The sequence below is a fragment of the Podarcis melisellensis genome (assembly GCF_964234715.1).
Source record: "Podarcis melisellensis genome assembly, chromosome: Z".
NCBI classification, from domain to species: domain Eukaryota; kingdom Metazoa; phylum Chordata; class Lepidosauria; order Squamata; family Lacertidae; genus Podarcis; species Podarcis melisellensis.
In genome coordinates, this window is record NC_138547.1 from 24,916,095 (window position 1) to 24,933,143 (window position 17,049).

The 17,049-nt window shown below is 42.9% G+C and overlaps 1 protein-coding gene across 1 annotated transcript in view; it reads left to right on the forward strand.

Moving 5' to 3' along the window:
• Window positions 1–17,049, forward strand: part of AMMECR1 (AMMECR nuclear protein 1) — a 128,744-nt gene that overhangs the window by 15,043 nt on the left and 96,652 nt on the right. The gene's annotated exons all lie outside the window — the stretch shown is intronic.

A 17,049-nucleotide genomic window follows, 5' to 3' on the forward strand; every position in this document is an offset into this window, starting at 1 on the left:
AATGGGTAGCCTTGCTAGTCTACTTTATGGAATGAATTCCCGTTGCAATACAGAAGAACCCAAAGTGGTGAATATCTGTAACTTATTTAAAATGTACCTTTCAGGCCAGGCATTCCCCAACTCTCAATACCAGTTTTTAACTGATGTATGTACTGTGCGGTATTTAATTTTAGCTTTTATAGCCCACCTTACTCAAGGTGGCATGCATGGTTCTCCCCCTCCTCATTTGATCCCTACAACACATACACACACCCCACACAAGTGCCCCATCCTAAACTACACAGGACCTGAGTGGTGCACCGATGGGGGTGGGGGGGCTGATATCATACAAGATGTCACAAAGTTGCACCTGAGCATCGCACATGACATCACGACATTGTGTGTGATACCCAAACATTAGCCGCATTCCCAGATGCAACAATGCCACTTCCATGGCTGGTGGCTCCTCCTCCTGCCACCGCCACAGTCACAGGCTAGGGGCTGCTTCCCCTCCATAGCAGGAGAAGGAGGAGGATCCAATGTCCTTCCAGAAGCACACTTCAGGTCTCATGCCAGTGGTCTGACATGCCTCACATCAACTTTGGGGGGTGGGGGTGGGAGTCAGCCCCATCAAATACATTTGGGGGGGCTGAAGTCACGACAGCCCCTAGGAGTTAGCGCCCCTGACCAAGAGCCACATTTCTCCTTAACCAACCTTTGGGAGGCTGCATGCTATGGTGGGCATGATCACTAAGACAGAAGACAATGCCCACCAAGGCTATGCCAAGGCAAAAGTTGGTATGACACCCAGAAACCACTCACAGTACACACACACACACACACACACACACATTTCAGCTTCTATTCAAGCAAAAATTTCTGGAGGGTAGATAATCTTCCTAATAATAATAATAATAATAATTTATTACGGTCGGAGACCAGCTTGTAAAACACAAATGGGACTACCAATCTTCCTAAGTAATCTTCCTGGGTTCATCTTTCCCTCTTCAGCTGTATTCTCCAGGAAGATCACCCTCCACCCTGCATGAAAGAAACCACAGCCTTGTCCCCACAAGTGGAGAAGTTGAACCCCAAGGTCATGTCGGCCTCAGTTTGCCTACCAGAACTTTTGGGAACACACTTTTAAATGAAAAGTATGTACAGTATTGCCTTCTGTGTCAGCCGGACTAAGAGCAGAACAAGGCAATTGGAGTGTGTGCAGCAACACTCCCCCTTCTCCTTCCAGCCTTTGGCTAATTGGGGAGGAAGGGAAATGTCTTCAGACTTGAACTAACATGCACTGTCTAAACAAGACCGCGCTGGTGATAAGATATGAGGGAATGTAGGGAGAGCTCCTTTACATCAATAAACCAGCAAGGGCAGCAGTTAATCAAGTTTCCCAAGCCAGTTAATAAAGTTTCCAAGAAGTGTGGAATAATGAGTAAGGCAGGGAAGATAAAACTAGCTATTAACATCTGTCCCTTGTAACATATTGTATCCCTTCCATGATGTATCATTCATTAAAATTCCCCCTCACTTTGGTCTGTCAAGCAAACAGGAGTTTTAGATAACAAATTAAAAGGTAGTAAGTTTCTAGGTTCCTTTTGATGTAACAGAGCTTAATTAAGGTTTCGGCGGTTTGCTAAGTGCGGAAAGGAGGGGTGGCTTGAATCATCTGAGTGCCTGAGGCAGAAAAAAATGACACAGTCCTCAACACAGTGCGAAATCTGGTCTTTCCGAAAGCTTCTGGGGTAAAAAAATAAAAAATAAAATAATCTATTCCAAATGAGTTCACAATGGTCTGCATCCAATGTTCTCCGTCAGCTGCCACAAGGGCTCTTGCACAAATAGACAGGTGAAATCCAATGCAACGGTTGCATTTGCAGAAACTCCTTGGAAAACCAATTGTGCAATCTGTTGTGCAACAAAGTCACCAGCAACTTGCTTATGTGCCCTTTAGTGCAGCAGCACATGATGTGACTTTGGCTAGAAAAAAGAGGTGCCGGAACTCACAGCAGACACCTCCCTTGTTCTCTTAGAATGCCAATGGCGCCCACCTGAGAGGTGCTTAGAACTGAGTTCCTGTGAGTTCCAGCTGGAAAATAAGTCCTGCCTATTATGCGGTTTACATGTTCAGCTGAATATGCTTACAAGCCTGCACACGATCCTTACCGAGGTTCCTGATCGCACAGAAGCTTCAAAGCACATTCAGTCAAATCTATTCAGACTTTTGCATTCAATGCATGAAGGTCTCTGAGAGGAGCTCACACATGTGAGGACATTAGAATCTTAATAATAATTTTAATAATAGGTATCTTAGAATTAGTGGGGACCCAGGGGTCATCTAATCCAACCCCCTGCAACACAGGAATCTCAGCTAAAGCATCCATAAGAGGTGAGACTTGTATGCGCACTCCCAGCCCTCTACACTTTTAGCCTTCACATGACTGAAAAGGGCCAAAATATCAGATGAAAGTGATGACAGTGGCATTTGGGTAGAATGATCTTAAATTCATGTGCGAATGTTCCAGGGTAAAAATATCTATAGCATGGCCAATGGTGTGTGTGTGTGTGTGTGTGTGTGTGTGTGTGTGATGTTCCATATTAATGGATAACATAATGTCTACTTCACAGGCTGCTTTTTAAATATTTTAACATGATGTTTGAAAGCACCAGCAAAAAGCAGCTGTTCTGGTTGAGCTGGGCCTTGTAGAACTAGCAGTTGACGGACCGGTTTGCCAACATTCTGCAGTGGAATTACAGAGGGGTAGGGGTGGGCGGAGGCTGTGTATCTTACATGAAAAGCAGGATGCAGTGGAAAGGAAATGACAAAATGCTGAGGGATGTAGATCTGTTTTTTCCCCCCATAAGAAAGAAAGAAAGCCCAAATGCGTCTCTGCAAATAGAAAATTTTCCAATCAGAATGAAAAAAGTCCAGCTCTCTGCATGCTATACTGGTATCGTTCAGATGTGTGGCATATATATCCTGCCACTTGGCACAGTGCAACTGCTGAGGCACATGTTGTATTGTTTAATACAATGACAATCCTGTTTTTGTTTCTATATAGTCTATCGCCCTCATGCTGTTTTAATCTATTGAGAACATGCCATTGCCGAAAGAATTAATTCCATCAGGTAGTAGAAAGCTTTCTGCAATGTGCTATAGTGGATGGGTGTAGTGTACAAAGTGATCTTTATAACGAAAGAAAGGGTGTCAACAGACATGACCTTATTTATCCGCTTCCTTCTGCTGCTCTATCTCAGTGCCCATTGACACAGCCTACTCCTCCATAACAAAAATGATTCCTCCAGTGAGTGTAGCCACACTATGTTAAGAGGTGTCCAAATCAGTGTAGATTTTTTAAGGTTCTGACTGCCATCTTGATTCCAAAAGACATCGAATCAGGGCTTCTTTTTCAGCCAGAGCTCACTAGAACTCAGTTCCATCACATCTCAGGTGGGCACCATTGCCATTATAAGAGGACAAGGGAGACATTAGTGGTGAATTCTGGCACCTCCTTTTCTATAAAAATAGCACTGCATCCAATTATAGCCAAACACAGGCAAATGTTTCCTCCTCGAACTCAGCAACCATCATGAATAATTTGATTCCTGTCCTGCTTCAGATGAAATCTAGTAGCCATAACTCACAGGTGCAATCCAAAAAGCAAGGTCACGGTTTAAAGGAAAAACACAAGGCCAACCTGAAAGACAATGTCCAGAAACAGTTCAGGGTAAAAAACAACAACAGGGAGCTGAAACATAAGCCAAAACCGTCTCCTTGATCTCTGGAACAATTTGGCGATATCTTAAGAGGTGACCAAATCAGGGAGCTTTTGACAGTTTTGGTCCACCATCTTGATTCAAAATGGTGTCTAATATCAATCAAACCTAAGCAGAAAAACCAGCCCCTCATTTTCAGGAACCACCCTGCCAAATACGATGCAGTATATTGTGAGGTGTCCAAATGCAAAGAGAATGGATCAACTTTTCAGGAAAATATAAATAAAATCATACACAAAAATATATAACCACTGAGTATAAATAATAAATGTTCAGAATAATTATAGCCAAGTTCTTGTCACATGAAGCAAACCTGCAAAATTATCATCAATTAATTGAATAAAATAAAATAAATGATGAATGAAGATCCCAGGGCAGTTCACTCTATCATCTATCTATCTATCTATCTATCTATCTATCTATCTATCTATCTATCTATCTATCATCTATCTATCTATCTATCTATCTATCTATCTATCATCTATCTATCTATCTATCATCTATCTATCATCTATCTATCTATCATCTATCTATCTATCTATCTATCTATCTATCTATCTATCTATCTTCTATCATCTATCATCTATATCTATCTATCTATCTATCTATCATCTATCTATCATCTATCTATCTATCATCTATCTATCATCTATCTATTTATCTCTATCATCTATCTATCTATCTATCATCTATCTATCTATCTATCTATCTATCTATCTATCATCTATCATCTATCATCTATCATCTATCATCTATCATCTATCATCTATCTATCATCTATCATCTATCTATCTATCATCTATCATCTATCCAGAGAGATAGAAAGCAATGGGACCATAGAGAAACGGGGAGGATAGTTTGCTTACTGATCTCATGCTTGGATGGGCCCTTTGGATGCTTTACTCACCACTTGTCTCTGATTTTAAGGGCTGAAGCAATAAGCTGGGAGTAAAGTCTTATTGCTTCAGTCCTTAAAATCAGAGAAAAGGATGCATACTGAACCACTGTGCAGACTATTCCATAGGTCCTGTTGGAAATACATGTTGGTTCATGGAAAAATAGGTATTTTTAGAAAGGAGAATTCTGGATGGCAAGATCCAAGCTTGGGGCAAGTACTCTATGGTGAGAGAACCCCAGCAGAGATTTTAAAACACAGAATATGCAGCAAAGTAAAGCATGAAAGCGGGTGGTGCTGTGGGTAAAACCTCAGTGCCTAGGACTTGCCGATCATATGGTCGGCGGTTTGAATCCCCACGGCAGGGTGAGCTCCCGTCGTTCGGTCCCAGCTTCTGCCCACCTAGCAGTTCAAAAGCACCCCTAAGTGCAAGTAGATAAACAGGTACCGCTTTATAGCATAAAGGTAAACGGCGTTTCCGTGTGCTGCGCTGGTGCTGGCTCGCCAGAGCAGCTTCGTCATGCTGGCCACGTGATCCGGAAGTGTCTTCGGACAGCGCTGGCCCCCGGCCTCTTAAGTGAGATGGGCGCACAACCCTAGAGTCGGACACAACTGGCCCGTACGGGCAGGGGTACCTTTACCTTTTTAAAGCATGAAAATATAGGTTTAAAATATGTCTTTGTGAATTCCAAAACTTCCCTCTTCCCCCTAGCATAAGAAAAGACCATGTTTGGTAAGTTTAAAATTGGTTTATTTACAACCTCTTCAAAGGTCAGGCATATGTGTTTTCCCAATCATCAGTCAGAAAAGTTGAACAGACAGTAAATCTTGGCTTAGTTTCAAAGTGGTGAAACTGAGGAACTGAAGAGAGGCTTGTGAGAGCCATGCAGCTGAGCTGGAGCAATCAATTCAGACCTCCGCACATGCTGAGTTTTTGAGGTAGACTGTGGGGAAGTGGGGAGAGACTTGCTTACCTAGTCCCACCCAAGGTGAGCTAAGCCTGGCATGACAGCTTACTCTATGGTCTTAACCCCTTCATGCATTAGTTAGACTTAAGCAAGTGGGTTATATGACGATGGTTATCCCACAAAATACGTGTGTGCTGTGCAGGGAGTGATTATAGGGAAACAATACAGAATACTGTACACCCAGAAATGTAATTTAAGAGTTCTCTCTTCCCTTCATAAAAGTTGGTGTGTGTATGTGCCCTTTTCCTTTCAATCTTGGCACTAAATAGGTCTCTCTCTTTTTAACGAAAATGTCACTTGGATGTACCCTTTGAATTGTATTGAATGCAATACAGTACTCTATCTGAAGTTTCATTTCCCCCCCAGAATTACAGCCTTAACAAGACTTTGCCTCTTTACTTCAGAGACATCTATTTCCAATCCTTAGGCAATTTCCCCCTTTTATTTCATTTTTTTATATAGCCAAGTGTCAGTTCCAGGCACCTTGTTATTTTGCAGCACAAAATGGGTCTTGGGGTGAATCTAAGGTGATCTGTGGAGCTGCTAACCTGCAGTGCAGCAAGATAAACTGCTGCATTTGCCACTTGTGACTGGACAAATTGGGTATAAATTAAGTTCGTTTATCCCCCGTGCAGAGCTGGCCTTTTGTTCATTGCTTTAAAGAGATGTGACTTGATATTCATGCTGACTTCATGCTTTACATACATCTTCTGATGCTCAAGCAAAGTTGCTAGCTAATCAGGAGAGGTGACTGTTTGCAGGGGGGGTGAGGATAGAAAATATGCAAAAACAAGTGGAATAGAAAGACATTATATGGATGGAGAAACCAAAGGAGTCATCATTAGGTCATAAAATAAGAAACATCCAGGCAACAAAACAGTTAACAGTATATCCTAATAATTTACCTGAAGCTAGAGACTCATAAAAGTGTGGCAGGTTTTCAGAGTGGAAGGATTTCAGAGGACAAAAAGCAGAGTCTTTTTTTCAGTGGACGATCTCTTCTGAATTAGGTAGATGTGGTTGTATATATAGCCAATCTTGATTGCAGTTGTACCTTGGGTTAAGAACTTAATTCGTTCTGGAGGTCCATTCATAACCTGAAACTGTTCTTAACCTGAAGTACCACTTTAGCTAATGGGGCCTCCCACTGCTGCCATGCGATTTCTGTTCTCATCCTGAAGCAAAGTTCTTAACCCGAGGTACTATTTCTGGGTTAGCGGAGTCTGTAACCTGAAGCATCTGTAACCTGAAGCGTCTGTAACCCAAGATACCACTGTAAATTGTTTCCCTTCCAAATGGATGCCCTACTACAGGGATGGTGAAACAGTGGCCCTCCAGTTGTTGTTGGGCTCCAACTCCCTCAGCCAACATGACCAATGGTCACGAGTGATGGGAGCTGTAGTCCAGCAACATCTGGAGAGCTACAGGTTATCCACCCCTGCTGTAGTCTAAAGCATAGATGGAACACCCAGTGAGCTCAGGTTCTCTCACTCATTGTCAGGACTGGTCCTACCATTAGATAACCATCCCTGATCATTTAACCATACTCACTGGTGCTGATGGGAGCTGCAGCTCAATAACACCTGAGAGACAAAACAGATTCCCCATCTCTGTACTAAAATATTTTGCAGTGGTGCTAGCAATGGTAAAAGTAAAGACATAAGAACATAAAATGAGCCTGCTGGATCAGACCAGTGGCCCATCTAGCCCCGCATCCTGTTCTTACAGTGTCCAACCAGATAGTCTATTAGAAGCTCACAAGCAGGATGTAAGTGCACCAGCACTCTCCTCACTTCCAGTTTTGAACAACTAGTACAGTGGACGCTCAGGTTGCAAACATCCGTGCAGGATGCATCTCCGCAACCTGCAGCGTCTGCGCACTCGTGGGTTGTGATTCAGCGCTTCTGCGCATTCGCAAAGCACGATTTAGCGCTTCTGCGCATACACAACCACCGAAACCCGGAAGTAACCTGTTCCAGTACTTCTGGGTTTCGGCGGTCCACAACCCCCAAAAAACACAAACTGGAGCGTCTTCAACCCGAGATATGACTGTATTCAGAATCATACAACCTCCCATCAGGCTCATTCAGAGCTTTCTGAGGCCCAAGGCAGGAGTCTTGTTAGAATAAAACTCAAACAAAAAGCAGCCAATCCCTGCCAGGAGCCCTTGGCCAGCTTTGCCCTCTGAGGCTCAGGGCAAGTGTAGCTGCCCTGCAGCTGTGGTGCAGAACATATCCACAGGGTTAGTAGCCATTGATGGCCTTATTCTCCATGAATTTGCCTCATCCTCTTTTAAAGCCATCCAAGTGGTGGTCATCACTGCCTCTTGTGAGAGTGAATCCCTTAGCTAAACAATGTGCTGTGTGAAGAAGTCCTTTTTTTTTATCGGTCCTGAATCCTCTAGCATCCAGCTTCATTGGATCTCCCTAAATTCTGGTGTCATGAGAGAAGGAGAAAAACTGTTCTCTACCCACATCATACATGTGTCAAATTATACACTTCTATAAGGTCACTTCTAGCTCTCCTTTTCTCTAAACCAGAGCTTTCCATACTTTTCATGTTGGTGACACACTTTTCAGACATGCATCATTTCAAGACACAGTGATTCAATTTTACTAGCAAACCAGAGGTTAAACTAACCCCTTATAAGAGCGACCGCATGACACACTTACATAGCAGCCGATACACTAATGTGTCGCAATCCACAGTTTGGAAAGCTCTGCTCTAAACCAACAATTCTCCAAAGCTGCAAGCTTTCCCCATATGGGAGTTGTTCCATCGCCTTGACCATGTTGGTTATCATTTTCTGAAACCTTTCCAACTCTACAATTTCCCTTTTTTTGAGGTGAGGTGACCAGAACGGTCCATGGTATTGCAAATGCAGTTGCACCATGTAGGTTTTTCAGGGCTGCCATACATCCGGGTGCCCAGGTTGAATTTTCAACAACCGTTTTAAGATGTCCGGTAAAACCTGGGCGTATAGCAGCCCATATTGGAAATGTTGCCTTTTTGGCAAATTTCTGGGGAAATAGCTAAAAAACAACTTTATCTTTTTAGCTCAACAACTTTCATGCTCGGATTTTCAGTTCTTGAAATATGGCAATATACAAAACTAGGTTTGTATAATTTTATGCTATTTTGATAGTGGCAGTTTCGTTTTCAGTTCTTTTCCTAATGATTGCTTTCGTGGAACCTGCCTTTTTCGTAGCTTCTGCAGGGATCCCTTCCCTAAGAAGGAAGAGAAAAAGAAACCCCACCTTAAGACATAACTCTAAGGCATAAAATTGTTTCCTCAAAAGCAACAGGTGTCACTGCTAGTTTAGGCTAAGCATATGAATTTTTAGCATAAGGCCACACTTTTGATGGCAACTTTAAAAAGGTATTGAGGCAGCAGGTTTAATTTTCCTTTTCCTAACTTTTCACTTAGTCAATACAGATTGCAGTACACATTTTGAGCTTGCCTGTATTGTACCAGCCTTGCAAGTAATGATCTAGTCATTGCTGCTATGAGAATGACACCTTCACCTTTTGATGACACAGATATATGCCTTCCTGTGCTTCCATCATGAGTATTGACCAACTGAGGTTTTAAGCCACTAGACACTTAACAGAAAACTCTCCAAGAAAAATTTCCCACTGTCTGTGAAACTACTCTGCCAATTTGCCTTCTCAGTTTGGGAATACAGTACAGTGGTACTTCAGTTTACGAACTTAATCCGTTCCGGAAGTCCATTCTTAAACCAAAACTGTTCCTAAACCAAGGAGCACCTTCCCTAATGAGGCCTCCTGCCACCAGTGCCATTCACCGTTCGGATTCCGTTCTTAAACCGAAGTAAAGTTCTCAAACCAAGACACTATTTCAAGTTTTGTGGAGTTTGTAAACCAAATCGTTCTTAAACTGAGGTACTACTGTACTAGGAGGTACGTGGGTGGCGCTGTGGATTAAACCACAGAGCCTAGGGCTTGCTGATCAGAAGGTCAGCAGTTCGAATCCCCACGACGGGGTAAGCTCCTGGTACCTGCTCCTGCCAACCTAGCAGTTCGACAGCACATCAAAGTGCAAGTAGATCAATAGTTACCACTCTGGCGGGAAGGTAAACAGCTTTTCTGTGCGCTGCTCTGGTTTGCCAGAAGCGGCTTAGTCATGCTGGCCACATGACCCGGAAGCTGTAAGCCAGCTCCCTCAGCCAATAAAGCAAGATGAGCGTCGCAACCTCAGAGTTGGCCACGACTCACCTAATGGTCAGGGGTCCCTTTACCTTTACCACTGTACTAGTTTGACTGTCCTACCAAGACATTCTCTCCTGTTTCTTCAGCACAGGTCTATCTGATTTCTAAAGGGCCTGAGGCAGCAAGGGTGGTGTGTGACTTGTGCTGAAATAGGTTGTCACATAGATCACTGTGACAGCAGGAGGAAACCAAATATTTTCACAGCTGCCATTGCACCTGTTACCTGTCATCCATTGGATTATCTTATTGTCATAAATGACCAGGTGAATTGAAAGCCACTTTGCAATAATAATATTGATGATGAAAAATTATAATCCAGGGAAAGGTTGTTGAGTGAGCAGTTGCTTTCCAGCTTTAGGTTGAACTGGATATCACTGATGTTTGGGAGGCTTGAATTTCCATGTTTCCATTATTTTGTGGGCACAATTTAAGCCGCTGTTGTTGCTGTTTTATAAGGACTTTAACATGCAGACCCTCCAAATGTCCCCATTTTTCAGGGATAGACCCAGATTCACAGAAGGTGCCCTAGTTTCTGACTTGATCCTGTAATGTCCCACCTTTCCTTAGGACGTCACTATTTTCGTTGCAGAAATGTTGGAGGGTATGGAGTTATGCAACACCAGAGCCAATGAGATAAGAAACTATACAACCTTTAGAAGACTTCTGAAAGCGGCCCTATATAGGAAGTTTTATTAAGTTTTTATATATGTTGGAAGCCACCCAGAGTGGCTGGGACAACCCAGTCAGATGGGTGGGGTATTATTATTATTATTATTATTATTATTCATTATCATTGATGTCCCTATTTTCATCAGACAATTGTTGGGTGGCATGTAACGTGGTAGGCAAGAATCTCGACTAAAGCATCCATGACAGATGGACATCCAACCTTTGCTTAAAAGCTTCCAATGAAGGAGAGTCCACAACCTCCCAAGGGAATCCATTCCACTGTCAAATAGCTCTTACCATCAGAACATCTTGTAACTTGAATCCATTGGTTTGGGAACAGAAGAAAACAAGCTTGCTGCATCTTCCCATGTGATAGCCCATTTTGACATTTAATGAACAATGCAAAGAGTTGAAATAGCAATGACATTTTTTAAAAAACACACTGGTAATACTCAGCTGAAGTTTTGTTGAGAGAGGACCTGTTGAAATTAAAAGTTCTTGTTCATTAGTTTTAATGGATCTCCTCTGCGTAAAGCCAAGTTGTATATTGTTTTTGTAAACTGCTCTGTAAACTCTGCGGAAGGCCAATGTAGAAATCTTTAAGAAAAACACTCAATAAAACATTTTTAACAGCTGGGATTAATCCAAGGTGAAATAACTTGAATCTTTTTTTATATATGCCTTTAGGCTGTGATCCCATAAACACTTATCTGGAAATCAGTCCCATCGGGGCTTATCTTTGAGTAGACACAGATAATATTGCAGTGTTACATAAAATGCTTTTTTATATATTTATTTTTTCCTCGGACTCTTATTAGGCATGTGGAGAAGGATAGAAACTGATAGAAATAACCACCGTTAAATATTTAGAGAAATTGTTTATATCAGTTTCTATCCAATTCCCACCCAGTTTGGCAGCAATGTCATTTCCCCCAAATGACGCCCACCTGTCCATCAGTTGATGCCACTGGGTGACAGGATGGGTGAGGGTCCATCCTGCTGAGGAATAATGTTGGTGAAGCAGACTCCTTCACAGAGCAGGGCTGAACCCTCTACCCATCAGCTGATGAGCAGAGAATTCTATCCTGCTAGGTGCTGATTCACCAGCATGTTTCCTTTGAGGAACATGCCTCCCCACCACCTGCCAAAGTTGGCATGCAGAGCAAGGGGAGACGAAGATCTGGCCTGCTGGTCCCCACCTCTGATTTAACAGTTAACAGAAACGATCTAGACAACCTTAAGCTCTTTGAGGTTGCCAATGATATCAATGGGAAAGTTACCCATGGCCCACTGAAATCAATAGGATTTTAAAGTGCTGAGCATTGTGTAGACCAGGGGTTGTCAACCTGGTCCCTACTGCACACTACTGGGCGTTTCAGGATTCTAGGTGGGCGGCAGGGGGTTCTACGGCACAAGCTGAATCCTCCTTGCATCGAGCACTGGTGGGCAGTAAGGAAATTTTACCATCAAGTAATTAGTGGGCAGTAGGTATAAAAAGGTTGACTACCCCTGGTGTAGACCATGTTCTTTACATATAATGTGATCAATATATAGGGTTGTTTGCTACTGTTCTTACACTCACGACCTTTAATTTCATAATTTCAAAGAAAAAAGAGGCCATATATTTGGTCTCTAAGAATTCCTGAACAGAGGCGCTGTCTTGCACCCAAGATTCGAGGGGGTGGGGCGGTGCTCAACGTTGCATCATTGGGGGGAGGTCAAGTGCAGAGCCCAGCGCAGTGTGGTTTCCTCTCTCATGCTCAGGAGCTAGCCACTGAAACATGCCGCGTTTGACTCCATGCTTGGGTTCCTCCGCCCCCTCAAAATTGAGGGGGCCTAGCCCCCTGCCAGCAGATTTTGAGGGGGGTGAAGACACCTCTGGCCCTAGGAGTTGGTGTGCCTGTAACTGAGCTAGGTTAGCTCAGCACATGAGTAGGAGGAAATCCCATCCAGAAGTTAGGTTCAAATTTAGTGGGTGGAATGTTCCTTCTGTGCTCAGTCTCATGGTAGTGGTGGGGTGCACTTAGGCAATTTTTATCTCTGGATTTAATGGTCCTACTGCAGGGGTTGCTTTACAGAGCGCCAGTGCTTTAGGCCAACTAGGCAGCCGCCCAGGGCACAGACCTCAGAGGGGCACAGTACTGACCTTTGAGGGGCATAGTTTTAGATAGATTCGTTTTTGTTTTATAAATTTCTGATAACATTTTACTTATATTTTTGAAGGATTTTATCATTTTTGAAGTCACTCATTCATTAGAATTGCTTTTTATTTTTTTCTACAAGACATTGGTTTTTTGAAAACTGAAGTTAGCAATTTGTTTCGGGGGGGGGGGCAAGTAATTACCCTTGCCCAGAGCACAAAATAGCCTGGTACTGGCACTGTTTAGAGGTCAGTGTGTTTTATTCCTAAATGTAGTAAGCCAGATAGCTATGCTGAAAGAACCCTTGGATTTCTGCCCCAACATCCTCCTCTGATGACATAGGTGCTCAGGCTCCTATTAGAGTGCTGTCATGCCAAAGGTGTATCTTGGCAAACACTCTGCAGTTTAGGCTCACTGTGACTGTCACAGTTCCTTTGAGATACTTTTGGGGCAATATTCCAGTTTGGATAATTACATTTTGTCTCCCCACCCCCTGTTGCTCTTACATGATGCATCTCCTTGTTCTCTTCAATCATTATGTAGCACTTGTGTGCTCTGTTGAAACAGCTGCCCAGATTTGCTCCCCCAAGGCAGTTTCAGCTACGAATGATTCACAATTTGTTGAATTGATAGATATTAACACTTCCTTAGGATGGAAGTGAGCCAGTCAAAGAAAATGGGATACAATTCACCTTGGGTGGGGGGAAGATGCCGGTACTGCGTATCGTTGAGTACCACCAGAAGAAAGCACTGGTTTTACTACTTTGCTGTTTGCTACCTTTGCAGGAGAATGGTAGAGCTTCATTTCATTTACAAATTATCCAGAAAACCAAAGACCAGTTGCAAATACTTTATACTATCTTCTGGATCACTTAATAAGTACATGTATTATAGACATATACTGTTATAGGTTGTGGTGTATGTACAGGAATACAGGCTTTCACAATGTATTTTGGAGGGTCTCCGGGTAAATTAAAAAGAAAGAAAAACAAAAGTTGTTATTGCAAAAAAAGAAAAACAATCTTTCCAACTCCACTGCATTATTACAGCGGCTGAGGTCCTACCTGCCTGCACATTGTCTCGCCGGAGCGGTACATGCACTGGTTAACTCTTGCTTGGAGTACTGCACTACGCTTTATGGGGGGCAGCCTTTGAAGGTGACTCGGAAACTACAAATAATCCATTATGCAGCAGCTAGACTAGTGACTGGGAGTAGATGCGGGGACCATACAACACCGGTCCTAAAGGAGCTACACCAGCTTCCAGTATGTTTCTGAGCACAATTCAAAGTGTTGGTGTTGACCTTTAAAGCCCTAAATGGCCTTGGCCCAGTATACCCGAAGGAGCATCTCCACCCACATTGTTCAGCCTGGACACTGAGGTCCAGCTTTGAGGGCCTTCTGGTAGTTCTGGTGAAAAGTTACAGGGAACCAGGTAGAGGGCCTTCTCAGGAGTGACATCTACCCTGTGGAATGCCTTCCCACCAATTGTCAATGAGAGAAATAACTATACAGTTTTTAGAAGACATCTGAAGGCAGCCCTGTATAGGGAAGGTTTTAATGTTTGATGTTTTATTATGCTTTATATTTGTTGGAAGCTGCCCAGAGTGGCTGGGGCAACCCAGTCAGATGGGTGGGGTACAAATAATAAAATTACTACTACTACTACAACTACTACTACACAATCCTAGGCATCCCTACGCAGAAATAAGTCCTAGTGAGTTCAGTGTGGCTGACTTCCAGGCACACTGGTTATATCATCAAAGCCTTAGTTTTTCAAATTCTCTTAGGAACAAACTAGATTTTACGGCAGCAGATCTGGATGTTTACACATTGACCTTCCTCAATCATATAACAAGAGGAGTGAGTGGGTGGTGGTGTTTTTTTTTTAAAGCATAAGCTTGTGGGCAAGGACTACAGAACCTTTCCTTATCTGTTGTTTGTTCCCCTTGGTGCTTTTATCCTCCTCTGAGAGAAAAGAACCTCAGGAGAACGTTTCTTTTTTTAAAATACCAAGGTGAGAAACCATCAATAAACAAGAGATGTACTATTTTCTTACTGCACGAATCGCTATTCTATTTTTGTCATTATGCATCCTAAAAAAAATATACAGAAGAGTTGTTAAGGACCCTAAAATGATTAATCATGTTCAGTTGGAGTGTATCATTCATAACTGTTTAAAGTATTCTAAGATCACAGTCACTGTTTCTGTAAGGTCACCACATATCTATCTTGACGCTTAATGAGTTCTACGCCTCTGCTCCCTTTTACAGCTAGTGCCCTAACAATGTTAATCTCAGGAAGCAGCCCACCCAATTTAGTGTGGCCAGAATGTTGCATGCTATGTAGAGCAGTTGGGAGTTATCATTTAACCCCCCTGAATTCTGTGGGATAGTAAAAGCAAGCTGCAAACTGGGACACAAGTGAATGGAGACAAAAAAGAGGCTGACATCGCCAAGGACAGGGCAAGGAGAGAACCTCCAAGGTTCACATCACAAGAGCCCAACTGGATGAAGCCAATAACTCTAATCTTGAATTTGGTTCTCACAGTGGCCAATCAGATGCTTATGGGAAGCCCACAAGCAGAACCTTGAGCACAAGAGTACTTTCCCAACTTGCATTCTCAGTGGCAGTGCTTCAGAGGCATACTGAGGTGAAGCTAGTTACAGATAGGTAGCCGTGTTGGTCTGCCATAGTCAAAACAAAAAAAATCCTTCCAGTAGCACCTTAAAGACCAACTAAGTCAGTTCTTGGTATGAGCTTCTTCGTGTGCATGCACACTTCTTCGTATCTGAAGAAGTGTGCATGCACACGAAAGCTCATACCAAGAACTGACTTAGTTGGTCTTTAAGGTGCTACTGGAAGGAATTTTTTTTGAGGTGAAGCTAGTACTGCCCCACCCCAGCTACAGGTAGAGGAGCAGAACGGCAGGTGGACAAAAAAGCAAAGAGAGCTGCTGCCTTAAATACTCTGCTTGAGAGCTTCCTGGAGGGCTAGTCTTGCATCACATCCACACCATGCATTTTAAGCACTGTTAAACAACTTTAACCATCAAGTCCTTGCACAAAGAATCCTGGGAACTGTAGTAAGTTCAGCATGCTGACATCACAGACCTACAGTTCCCAGCACCCTTAACAAACTGCAACCCCCAGGATTCTCCATGACTGGTAAAGCAATATATAAGTGTATAGTGTATAGCTTTAAGTGTATAGTGTGGATGTAGATCAGCCTGCCATAACGAAAACAGCATTCTGGATTTGAACTGAACCTGATCACTGTGTGCTGAAGTATTGTAATATATCAATTAATCAAAAGGGGTTGTGAGTGGCTTTAAAATAAGTTGCTCTAGCAATGCATGATGAAGCTGCAGAGGTGGTATGATCTGCCTTAAAGGCCATTCCCTGAACATAATGACATCTTGCTACAGTAGATTAACCCCCCCTGCTTCAAGGCTCAGATATATAAAAATACACCCTATATCTCACACTCATGTCACTGGCCTGGTTTTAAAATAGTCAAGCTTCCTATGGCTCTTGTGGGAAACTACAGGATTTCAACATGGAGGATGTTGTTCACTGTCCATTTGCCCTTAGGAAGAAGCCTCAAAGGCAGCTATTACTTTCCCTCACTAAGTATACATAGGATTGTCTATTTACTTAACTGTTAAGTGTCAATGAGCAATATTAAAAGCTGGGGTGGAGTGGGGAGAGAGGAAGGAAGGAAGAACAGTTCCAAATAATTGTTTTATTTTGCTTGTCTATATGTATCATTCTAAAACCAATGAAAAAAATGTATGCACTTCTTGGGCTGCCTCATTCACCTTGCTTATAAAGGATGTCCTTCTCTCTGGTGGTGTTTTTGGGAGCCTTCGGCGAACCTTTCCCACCAAATAGATCACAGTCATAAGGTAGCCAACGGCAGGTAGCAGCTTGCGCGTTGCTGTTTATTTGGGGTTTGGTGGTGTTTAAAAAAACAGGATCCTCCCAGGCTCTGGCTTGCTGACTCAGACTTATATATTTCGCCTTCCTTCTCCATGCCAACTCAGGTCATGTGAATTATTTAGTAGGGCATTTTTCAGTTCTCTCCGAAGGGAGGGATGGTTGGGAGGCAGGCTGAACTTCAACCTTGCAGAGAGTATACCTGGTTTTTGTGTGTTTTTAATAATGCAATTAAAACGAAAAGGAAAAAAAAAGCCCAAACCAAACACCGTCGTAAGCTGAGGCTATAAAGACTTTTGTGACACTGAGAAACGAACGTGGAGTGCGGGAGGGGGAAATATGGGATATGGAGGGGATTGTCAAAATGGGACAAGGGGGAGGCTACTAATGCTGCTCTTTCTTTTTTCTCTCGTTATACCCCTTCTTTTCCCCACTGTGTACATCAAC